At 42.6% G+C, this 10,548-nt stretch overlaps 1 protein-coding gene across 7 annotated transcripts in view; it reads left to right on the top strand.

The window, feature by feature from the left end:
* Positions 1-10,548, top strand: part of UBOX5 (U-box domain containing 5) — a 50,010-nt gene that overhangs the window by 10,644 nt on the left and 28,818 nt on the right. The gene's annotated exons all lie outside the window — the stretch shown is intronic.

Here is a 10,548-nt window from a genome sequence, read left to right as displayed (position 1 = left end):
TTTCCCTGTTGGAAAGTAGGCCCTTGAGTTAACTTTGTCTAGAATTTATCTCCAGTGCCTAGGACAGTGGGTCCTGGTACATAATAATGTTCAGTGAGTGATCAGGGAATTAAGAATGGTTGGGCATTGCTGGAGAGTTGGGTGTAGAAGGGAGAGGGTGGGGCTAGAGAGAGAGAAAGAATATCTGGGTAACAAAAGCCTATGACCTTGCTAAAGAGCCTAGGTTTACAGGGACTGGAGTGCCTCTGAAGGGTCCTAAGTCAGGGAGTATTTGGACAGATTCATGTTTTAGAAATGTTAGGGGAAAAGCAGGACAGAACTAGATTGAGGGGTGGGGACGTGTGAGATAAGGAGAATATTTCACAGATGTGTGCAAGAGCTCATGAGAAATGATGAAAGGCCAAAATTATGAGAATGGAAAGTTTACATTTCAAAGATGTTTGGGAGGGGAAAAAGACCACAACTAGCTAATTAATTGGTTTGGGGGATGAAAATGAGGATTTTACTGCCTAGACTGATAGAGTCATCGACTAAACTTGAGACAAAAGCAGGACACATGTTTGGGTAAAGAGTTAATGCTGAGACTGCCCTGATCATGCTGAGGTGTGCCTCTGGGCAGAAGAGTTTAGGCTGGAGTCTCAACTGGGCATGAGGTCAGATGGCAAAAACCAGGAGTAAAATTGCCTAGGACAGGTGGAAAGTAGGTTATTGCAGGTAGGGATAGAAAAGATGACCAAGAGTAGAATACCAGGACTTAAAGGAAGGTCAAAGCAAAGAGATCCAGTGATAAAGACAGATAATCAGGAAAAAATAGGGGTATAGAAGTAAGTCTGGTCTCTCCAAGACCACTCACTAGAGAGAAAACTTACAGTTTATCATAGTGAAAGGATGCAGATTAAAAATGGTAAAAGAAAAAGGGACATAGTATAGTATCTAGGAGAGACAAGTCACAAGCTTTTAGTTGTCTTTTTCCAGTAGAGACATACAGACAGCACTTAGTTAAACCCAGAAATGATGTTTGCCAACACGTACAGATATTGCCAGTCAGAGAGGCTCAGGCCTTGGTGTGCAGGTCAGTCATGGAGACATAAAGTGAGTGCCCACACAGTTTACCTTAGTTACTCAGTCCCCAGCCCCTGGAGACATTGAGCTGATTATAGCAAAAGACAAAAGACATTCAGCTTCAGTTCAGTTCAGTCGCTCGTTCGTGTCCAACTCTTTGCGATCCCATAAATCGCAGCACACCAGGCCTCCCTGTCCATCACCAACTCCCGGAGTTCACTCAGATTCACTTCCATCGAGTCAGTGATGTCATCCAGCCATCTCATCCTCTATCATCTCCTCCTCCTCCTGTCCCCAATCCCTCCCAGCATCAGAGTCTTCCATTGAGTCAACTCTTCACATGAGGTGGCCAAAGTACTGGAGTTTCAGCTTTAGCATCATTCCTTCCAAAGAAATCCCAGGGCTGATCTCCTTCAGAATGGACTGGTTGGATCTCCTTGCAGTCCAAAGGACTCTCAAGAGTCTTCTCCAATACCACAGTTCAAAACCATCAATTCTTCTGCACTCAGCTTTCTTCACAGTCCAACTCTCACATCCATACGTGACCACTGGAAAAACCATAGCCTTGACTAGACGGACCTTTGTTGGCAAAGTAATGTCTCTGCTTTTGAATATGCTGTCTAGGTTGGTCATAACTTTTCTTCCAAGGAGTAAGTGTCTTTTAATTTCATGGCTGCAGTCACCATCTGCAGTGATTTTGGAGTCCTAAAAAATAAAGTCTGACACTGTTTCCACTGTTTCCCCATCTATTTCCCAATAAGTGATGGGACCAGATACCATGATCTTCATTTTCTGAATGTTGAGCTTTAAGCCAACTTTTTCACTCTCCACTTGCACTTTCATCAAGAGGCTTTTTAGTTCCTCTTCACTTTTCTGCCATGAGGGTGGTGTCATCTGCATATCTGAGGTGATTGATATTTCTCCCAGCATTCTTGATTCCAGCTTCTGCTTCTTCCAGCTCAGTGTTTCTCATATTGTACTCTGCATAGAAGTTAAATAAGCAGGGTGACAATATACAGCCTTGACATACTCCTTTTCCTATTTGGAACCAGTCTGTTGTTCCATGTCCAGTTCTAACTGTTGCTTCCTGACCTGCATACAGATTTCTCAAGAGGCAGGTCAGGTGGTCTGGTATTCCCATCTCTCAGAATTTTCCACAGTTTATTGTGATCCACCCAGTCAAAGTCTTTGGCACAGTCAATAAAGCTGAAATAGATGTTTTTCTGGAACTCTCTTGCTTTTTCCATGATCCAGCAGATGTTGGCAATTTGATCTCTGGTTCCTCTGCCTTTTCTAAAACCAGCTTGAACATCTGGAAGTTCACGGTCCACGTATTGCTGAAGCCTGGCTTGGAGAATTGTGAGCATTACTTTACTAGCGTGTGAGATGAGTGCAATTGTGTGGTAGTTTGAGGATTCTTTGGCATTGCCTTTCTTTGGGATTGGAATGAAAACTGACCTTTTCCAGTCCTGTGGCCACTGCTGAGTTTTCCAAATTTGCTGGCATATTGAGTACAGCACTTTCACAGCATCATCTTTCAGGATTTGAAATAGCTCAACAGGAATTCCATCACCTCCACTAGCTTTGTTCGTAATGATGCTTTCTAAGGCCCACTTGACTTCACATTCCAGGATGTCTGGCTCTATGTGAGGGATCACACCATCATGATTATGTTGGTTTTGAAGATCTTTTTTGTACAGTTCTTCTGTGTATTCTTGCCACCTCTTCTTAATATCTTCTGCTTCTGTTAGGTCCCTACCATTTCTCTCCTTTATCGAGCCCATCTTTGCATGAAATGTTCCCTTGGTATCTCTAATTTTCTTGAAGAGATCTCTAGTTTTTCCCATTCTGTTCTTTTCCTCTATTTCTTTGCACTGATCGCTGAGGAAGGCTTTCTTATCTCTTCTTGCTATTCTTTGGAACTCTGCATTCAGATGCTTATATCTTTCCTTTTCTCCTTTGCTTTTCGCTTCTCTTCTTTTCACAGCTATTTGTAAGGCCTCCTCAGACAGCCATTTTGCTTTTTTGCATTTATTTTCCATGGGGATGGTCTTGATCCCTGTCTCCTGTACAATGTCACGAACCTCATTCCATAGTTCATCAGGCACTCTATCAGATCTAGGCCCTTAAATCTATTTCTCACTTCCACTGTATAATCATAAGGGATTTGATTTAGGTCATACCTGAATGGTCAAGCGGTTTTCCCTACTTTCTTCAATTTGAGTCTGAATTTGGCAATAAGGAGTTCATGATCTGAGCCACAGTCAGGTCCTGGTCTTGTTTTTGCTGACTGTATAGAGCTTCTCCATCTTTGGCTGCAAAGAATATAATCAGTCTGATTTTGGTGTTGACCATCTGGTGATGTCCATGTGTAGAGTCTTGTGTTGTTGGAAGAGGGTGTTTGCTATGAGCAGTGCATTATCTTGGCAAAACTCTATTAGTCTTTTCCCTGCTTCATTCCGTATTCCAAGGCCAAATTTGCCTGTTACTCCAGGTGTTTCTTGACTTCCTACTTTGGCATTCCAGTCCCCTATAATGAAAAGGACAACTTTTTGGGGTGTTAGTTCTAAAAGGTCTTGTAGGTCTTAAAAGAACCGTTCAACTTCAGCTTCTTCAGCATTACTGGTTGGGCCATAGACTTGGATTACCGTGATATTGAATGGTTTGCCTTGGAAACGAACAGAGATCATTCTGTCGTTTTTGAGATTGCATCCAAGTACTGCATTTTGGACTCTTTTGTTGACCATGATGGCTACTCCATTTCTTCTGAGGGATTCCTGCCCACAGTAGTAGATATAATGGTCATTTGAGTTAAATTCACCCATTCCAGTCCCTTTTAGTTCGCTGATTCCTAGAATGTCGACGTTCACTCTTGCCATCTCCTGTTTGACTGCTTCCAATTTGCCTTGATTCATGGACCTGACATTCCAGGTTCCTATGCAGTTTTGCTCTTTACAGCATCTGACCTTGCTTCTATCACCAGTCACATCCACAACTGGGTATTGTTTTTGCTTTGGCTCCATCCCTTCATTCTTCCTGGAGTTATTTCTCCACTGAACTCCAGTAGCATATTGGGTACCTACTGACCTGGGGAGTTCCTCTTTCAGTATCCTATCATTTTGCCTTTTCATACTGTTCATGGGGTTCTCAAGGCAAGAATACTGAGGTGGTTTGCCATTCCCTTCTCCAGTGGACCACATTCTGTCAGACCTCTCCACCATGATCCGCCCATCTTGGGTGGCCCCATGGGCATGGGTTAGTTTCATTGAGTTAGACAAGGCTGTGGTCCTAGTGTGATTAGATTGACTAGTTTTCTGTGATTATGATTTCAGTGCGTCTGCCTTCTGATGCCCTCTTGCAATACCTGCCGTCTTACTTGGGTTTCTCTTACCTTGGACGTGGGGTATCTCTTCATGGCTGCTCCAGCAAAGCCTAGCCACTGCTCCTTACCTTGGACGAGGGGTATCTCCTCACCACCGCCCCTCTTGACTTTGAACGTGGAATAGCTCCTCTAGGGCCTCCTGCACCCACGCAGCCATCACTCCTTGGACGTGGGGTTGCTCCTCCCGGCTGCCGCCCCTGGCCTCGGAGTGGGGTAGCTCCTCTTGGCCATTCCTGTGCCGTTGCAGCCCGGCACTCTTGGCCTCTGCCCCTGACCTCGGACGTTGGGTAACTCCTCTTGGCCGCCACCCCTAGGGCATGGGGTCCTCCTGGCTTCTGCCCCTGACCTCGGACGTTGGGTAGCTCCTCTCAGCCGCGCTATGTGCACTGGTTGCAGCCACAGAGAAGTTCCTTTAGCAAGTTATTCCACCATAAATTACATTGTTAGTGTAAACTGTCTGGTGTTTACCTTGGGTGTGGCCCAAGGTCTTCAGTGAAAGTGAAGTTGCTCAGTTGTGTTGACTCTGCGACCCCATGATTGTAGCCTACCAGGATCCTCCGTCCATGGGATTTTCCAGGCAAGAGTACTGGAATGGGTTGCCATTTCCTTCTCCAGGGGATCTTCCCTACCCAGGGATCAAAGCCAGGTCTCCCACACTGTAGGCAGACACTTTACCGCCTGAACCACCAGGGCCCTCAAGGCCCAAGGTCTTAGGTGTATATAAGACAGTCTTATCAGGCACTGTATTCCAAAGGCTTAGAGATTATCTCTCAGGACATTTCTTTGCAATGTGAAAGACTTGAATACTCCAAACCTACTGAGTTAACCTTTCACTGCACAGAAACCAAGGGTAAAGCCTACTTCAGAAAGGAAAGGGTATGTATTCTCAGTTCCTTGGAAGAGAAAATTAAGGCAAGAACTAGAAAGTCTTCAATCAGTTTAGCAAATTGGCCATCAGTGATGACCTTAACTCTAGCAATTTGTTTTTATTTGTTTCTTTCGACTGTGCTAGGTCTTTGTTGTGCTCAGGCTACTCTCTAGTTGTGGCAGTCGGGGGCTCCTCTCTAGTTGCGGTGCTCAGGCTTCTCACTGCCGTGGCTTCTCTTATTGCACAGCACAGGCTCTGGAGCTCTCGGGCTTCCGTAGTTGTGGCCCCAGGCTCTAGAGCACAGGCTTAATAGTTGGGATGCATGGGCTTAGTTGCTCCGCAGCACGTGAAATCTTCCCAGATCAGAAATTGAACCCTTGTCTCCTGAGCCACTAGGGAAGCCCAACTATAGCAATTTGAATTACATTGTCATGGAAAAAGCCAGACTGCACACCTGTGGAAGGAATGGATTACAAATATGAGGCAATACCTTGAGAACCTTGAAGGGATGGGGAAACTTGAGCAGAATTTACAATGGGACTAGAATTGCCAGATAAGTTACAGTATGCCCAGTTAAACTTGAATTTCAGATCAACAACAAATAATGTTTTCTAAAATGTACATAAAATTGGCCATTTTAAAGAGTGTACAGTTCAGTAATATTTAGTACCTTGATAGTATTGTGTAGCCTGTCATCACTATCTAATTCCAGAGCATTTTCTTCACCCCCAAAGGAAATTCTGTGCCCTTTTAGCAATCGTTCCAGATTTCCCCCTTTCTCAGACCCTGACAGCCACTAATCTTTGCCTCTTTGGATTTGCATACATGGATATTTTGTATAAATGGAATATGCAGCTTTCTGTGTCTGACTTCTACTTAGCATATTTTCAGGGTTCATTGATAGTATAGCATGTTGTTGTTGTTTAATCGTTAAGCTATGCTTAACTCTTTGCAACCCCATGGACTGTAGCCCATCAGGCTCCTCTGTCCATGGGATTTCCCAAGCAAGAATACTGGAGTGGGTTGCCATTTCCTCTACAAGGGATCTTCCTGACCCAGGTATCGAACCTGTGTCTCCTGCATTGACTTGAATTCATTACCACTGAGCCACCTGGGAAGCTTATTATAGCATGTACTAGTACTTCATTCCTTTTTATGGCTGAATGATATTTTGTTGCATGGATATACAATATTTTATTTATCTATTCATCAGTTGATGGACTGGGTTTTTTTCCCCTTTTAGCTGTTGTGAGTAGTGCTGCTGTAAATTAGTTCAGTTCAGTTCAGTTCAGTCACTCAGGCGTGTCCAAAGCTTCACGGCCCTATGGACTGCATCATACCAGGCTTCCCTGTCTATCACCAACTCCCAGGGCGTGCTCAAACTCATGTCCATTGAGTCAGTGATGCCGTCTAACCATCTCCTCCTCTGTCGTCCCCTTCTCCTCTTGTCTTTAATCTTTCCCAGCGTCAAGTTTCTAATGAGTCAGCTTTTCACATCAGGTGGCCAAAGTATCGGAGCTTCAGTTTCAGCATCAGTCCTTCCAGTGAATATTCAGGACTGATTTCTTTTAGGATGGACTGGTTTGATCTCCTTCCTGTCCAAGAGATTCTCAAGAGTCTTCTCCAACACCACAGTTCAAAAGAATCAGTTGTTTTGCACTCAGCCTTCTTTATGGTCCAACTCTCACATCTGTACATGACTACTGGAAAAACCATAGCTTTGACTATATGGACCTTTTTTGGCAAAGTAATATCTCTGCTTTTTAATATGCTGTCTAGGTTGGTCATAGTTTTTCTTCCAAGGAGCAAATGTCTTTTAATTTCATGGCTGTAGTCACCATCTGCATTGATTTTGGGGCCCAAGAAAATAAAGTCTCTTACTGTTTCCATTATTTCCCCATCTATTTGCCATGAAGTGATGGGACTGTATGCCATGATCTTAGTTTTTTACATGTTGAGTTTTAAGCCAACTTTTTCACTCTTCTCTTTGACTTTCATCAAATGCCTCTTTAGCTCCTCTTCACTTTCTGCCATAAGGGTGGTGTCATCTGCATGAGGTTATTGATATTTTTCCCAGCAATCTTGATTGCCGCTTGTGCTTCATCCAGCCCGGCATTTTACATGATGTACTCTGCATATAAGTTAAATAAGCAGAATCCATTGTTCCATGTCCGGTTCTAACTGTTGCTTCTTGACCTGCATACAGATTTCTCAAGAGGCAGGTCAAGTGGTATTCCCATCTCTTTAAGAATTTTCCACAGTTTTTTGTGATCCACACATTAAAGGCTTTGGCGTAGTCTATAAAGCTGAAGTAGATATTTTTCTGGAACTCTTCTTGCTTTTTCTACTATCCAGTGGATGTTGGCAATTTGATCTTTGGTTCCTCTGCCTTTTCTAAATCCAGCTTGAACATCCAGAACTTCTTGGTTCACGTACAGTTGAAGCCTTGCTTGGAGAAATTTTGAGCACTACTTTGCTAACGTGAAATGAGTGCACCTGTGTGATTGTTTGAACATTCTTTGGCATTGCCTTTCTTTGGGATTGGAATGAAAACTGATCTTTTCCAGTCTTGTGGCCGCGGCTGAGTTTTCCAAATTTGCTGGAATACTGAGTGCAGAACTTTCACAGCATCATCTTTTAGAATTTGAAATAGCTCTGCTGGAATTCCATCACCTCCAACTAGCTTTGTTCATAGTGATGCCTCCTAAGGCCCACTTGACTTCACATATCGGGATGTCTGGGTCTAGGTGAGTGATGACACCATCATGGTTATCTGGGTCATTAAGATCTTTTTTATATAGCTCTGTGTATTGGGCTTCCCTGATAGATCAGTAAGAATCCACCTGCAGTGGTGACTCTGGTTAGATTCCTGAATCAGGAAGATCTGCTGGAAAAGGGATAGGCTACCTACTCCAGTATTCTTGGACTTCCCTTATGGCTCAGCTGGTAAAGAATCTCCCTGCAGTGTGGGAGACCTGGGTTCAATCCCTGGGTTGGGAAGATTCCTTAGAGAAGGGAAAGGCTACCTACTCCAGTATTCTGGCCTGGAGAATTCCACAGACTATATAGTCCATGGGGTCACAAAGAGTTGGACATGATGAGCAACTCTCACTTTCTGTGTATTCTTGCCACCTCTTAATATCTTATGCCTCTGTTAGGTCCATACCGTTTCTGTCCTTTATTGTGCCCATTGGCTCAGCTGGTAAAGAATCTGCCTGCAATGTAGGAGACCCGAGTTCAATCCCTGGGTTGGGAAGATCCCCTGGAGAAGGGAAAGGCTACACAGTCCAGTATTCTGGCCTAGAGAATTCCATGGACTATATAGTCCATGGGGTCACAAAGAGTCAGACACGACTGAACGACTTTCACTTTTTACTTTGCATGAAATGTACCCTTGGTATTCTGATTTTCTTGAAGAGATCTCTAGTCTTTCCCATTCTGTTGTTTTCCTCTATTTCTTTGCATTGATCACTGAAAAAGGCTTACCTACCTCTCCTTGCTCTTCTTTGGAACTCTGCATTCAGATGGGTATACCTTTCCTTTTCTCCTTTGCCTTTCTCTTCTCTTCTTTCCTCAGCTATTTGTAAGGCCTCCTCAGACAGCCATTTTGCCTTTTTGCATTTCTTTTTCTTGAGGATGATTTTGATCAATGCCTCCTGTACAATGTCCACAGTTCTGGAGGCACTTTGTCTATCAAATATGCTGATAGACAGCTCTATCAGCTGTTTTGAATATTCACATGTAAATTTTTGTTTGAATACCTGTTTTTAGTGTTTTTAAGTATATAGAAGTAAGTTGCTGAGTCATATATTAATTCTGTGTGTAACTTATTGAGGAACCTCCAGACTTCCATGGTGGCTATACCATTTTACATTCCTAGTACCTCAGAATGTACTAGGGTTCCGGTTTCTCCACATCTTTGCTCTTTGAAAAAATAGCCATCCTAGTGGATGTGAAATGATATCTTATTGTGGTTTTGATTTGCATTTCCCTAGGGACTCATAATGCTTAGTATCTTTTCAATCATAATGTCAAATTGTCTGGCCCATGAACACAGGATGTCTTTCAGTTTTGTACCTTCTCAGTTAAATTTATCCCCAAGTATTATTTTTGATGCTATACTAAATGGAATTTTCTTATGTTCCTATATGAATTGCTGATTGCTGGGCCTGGTGAGCTGCTGTCTCTGGGGTCGCACAGAGTCGGACACGACTGAAGCGACTTAGCAGCAGCAGCAACAGCAGTGTATAGAAATACAACTGACTTACCCTGCATCTTTATTAACTCTTTTAAGTGGGTGTGTGTATATTCTCTATGATTTTCTATATATGGGATCTTGTCATCTGTGTATTTAGTTTTACTTGTTCTTTTCTACTTTGGATGCCTTTTAATTTCATTTTCTTCCTAATTGCTCTAATTAGAACTTCTAGTACAAAATTAAATTGTAGTGGTGAAAGCATGCATCCTTGTTTTATTCCAGATCTTAGAGGGGATGCTTTCAGTCTTTCACCATAGAGTATGATATTAGACCCCATGGATTTTTCATAAATGCCCTTTCCTGTATTCAGGAAATTCTATTCATAGTTTGCTGAATGTGCAATAAATAATTTTTTAATGTTAGTATGTCCCAAGTAGTACATGGAACATTCTTATACTAAACAGATTATCAACCAAAAAAATCCATTTTTATCCAGATTTATCCAAATTTCATATTTAAGTCAATATTTAAATTTTTTATTTGCTAAATTGATAACCTTAAGAAGGACAAGGCTGGATTCTTTTAGGTGGTCGATGGAGGCAGAAGAGACTTTAATGTTATTTGCATATTGAGGAAAGGATCCAATAGTCAGAGATAAGTTTAAGATTCAAGAGAGAGGCAAGAACAGATGGAATAAGGCCCTGGAGGGGAGGAACAGAGTTAGGGTCAGATTTGTACATGAAGAGCTTGGCTGCCTTACCCTGGTTCCCACATAAGTTTTCTGACACTGCTATTAAGGTGTTAAGTAAATGATATTAGAACCCTCTGCCCATCTGTGCCTTGTTTTGATCCTACAACATTTTCAAGAGTAAAAACTGTGTCCGTTTGTGCATAGCAGTGTACCTTGTGCACATATTAAGCTCTTGAAGATTGCTCCAAGTATATAATGTTGCAAGCTTCTTTTGGACTTAGACCTGTGTTCTGGCCTTCTTGTGTCTGAGACAGCTGTCTTTTATTTTAACTAGCTATAAGAGAAAT

The sequence above is a fragment of the Oryx dammah genome, unplaced genomic scaffold (assembly GCF_014754425.2).
Source record: "Oryx dammah isolate SB20612 unplaced genomic scaffold, SCBI_Odam_1.1 HiC_scaffold_10, whole genome shotgun sequence".
In the NCBI taxonomy this organism is placed as follows: Eukaryota; Metazoa; Chordata; class Mammalia; order Artiodactyla; family Bovidae; genus Oryx; species Oryx dammah.
The sequence above is the reverse complement of the archived record's forward strand: the minus strand, read 5'-3'. Positions and strand labels throughout refer to the sequence as shown.